Source organism: Phalangium opilio, unplaced genomic scaffold (assembly GCF_054372755.1).
Source record: "Phalangium opilio isolate 3A_F unplaced genomic scaffold, DU_Popi_V2 ptg000040l_1, whole genome shotgun sequence".
NCBI lineage: Eukaryota > Metazoa > Arthropoda > Arachnida > Opiliones > Phalangiidae > Phalangium > Phalangium opilio.
In genome coordinates, this window is record NW_028324164.1 from 460,543 (window position 1) to 462,500 (window position 1,958).

Here is a 1,958-nt window from a genome sequence, read left to right on the forward strand (position 1 = left end):
TAATAATAATAATAATAATAATAATAATAATAATAATAATAATAATAATAATAATAATAATAATAATAATAATAATAATAATAATAATAATAATAATAATAATAATAATAATAATAATAATAATAATAATAATAATAATAATAATAATAATAATAATAATAATAATAATAATAATAATAATAATAATAATAATAATAATAATAATAATAATAATAATAATAATAATAATAATAATAATAATAATAATAATAATAATAATAATAATAATAATAATAATAATAATAATAATAATAATAATAATAATAATAATAATAATAATAATAATAATAATAATAATAATAATAATAATAATAATAATAATAATAATAATAATAATAATAATAATAATAATAATAATAATAATAATAATAATAATAATAATAATAATAATAATAATAATAATAATAATAATAATAATAATAATAATAATAATAATAATAATAATAATAATAATAATAATAATAATAATAATAATAATAATAATAATAATAATAATAATAATAATAATAATAATAATAATAATAATAATAATAATAATAATAATAATAATAATAATAATAATAATAATAATAATAATAATAATAATAATAATAATAATAATAATAATAATAATAATAATAATAATAATAATAATAATAATAATAATAATAATAATAATAATAATAATAATAATAATAATAATAATAATAATAATAATAATAATAATAATAATAATAATAATAATAATAATAATAATAATAATAATAATAATAATAATAATAATAATAATAATAATAATAATAATAATAATAATAATAATAATAATAATAATAATAATAATAATAATAATAATAATAATAATAATAATAATAATAATAATAATAATAATAATAATAATAATAATAATAATAATAATAATAATAATAATAATAATAATAATAATAATAATAATAATAATAATAATAATAATAATAATAATAATAATAATAATAATAATAATAATAATAATAATAATAATAATAATAATAATAATAATAATAATAATAATAATAATAATAATAATAATAATAATAATAATAATAATAATAATAATAATAATAATAATAATAATAATAATAATAATAATAATAATAATAATAATAATAATAATAATAATAATAATAATAATAATAATAATAATAATAATAATAATAATAATAATAATAATAATAATAATAATAATAATAATAATAATAATAATAATAATAATAATAATAATAATAATAATAATAATAATAATAATAATAATAATAATAATAATAATGAAATGAAATGAAATGAAATACATTTTTATTGTGCATAAAAAAGCTACATGAAGCTCACGAGATTATACACACTTGTCACAAAATCCATAATAGCTCAAATTTTATAATAGGTACGAATTGGTTGGTTTTATCGTTCTAAAAACACAGCTTAATTATGTGCCGAAATTGTAAAATCCAATTAATTATTTAAATATTAAAGTATGATTGCTTTTAAGAGTTTTAAATCTGTACAGTATATGTCAAATTTCTCCTGAAAGAGATTACATGTCCTTTGCATACGTAAGATAGGGTTGAGCTGAAACTTTGAGGGATAAAACGTAGTACACCTACGTAGATTGGAAGGGACAGTGAAAGCCAGTTTCGATAGTAAAATGGGTGAGCAGTAATCTCCACGTACTAATTTAGCCACAAATATCACATCGGATATTTTCCAGATGCTTTCTAATTTATGCAAACGCAAAGTGTCTAATAAGGAATCATAGCTATAGGCATGATCCTTCAGGAAAAATAAATGACAATACTGCACAAACTTCCTCTGTACACCCTCCATTTTATCACGTAAGTAGGCGCTACACCCGCTCCAGACACAACAACCATATAGCACACGAGAGCGAACGAGGCTCAAATACAGGATCC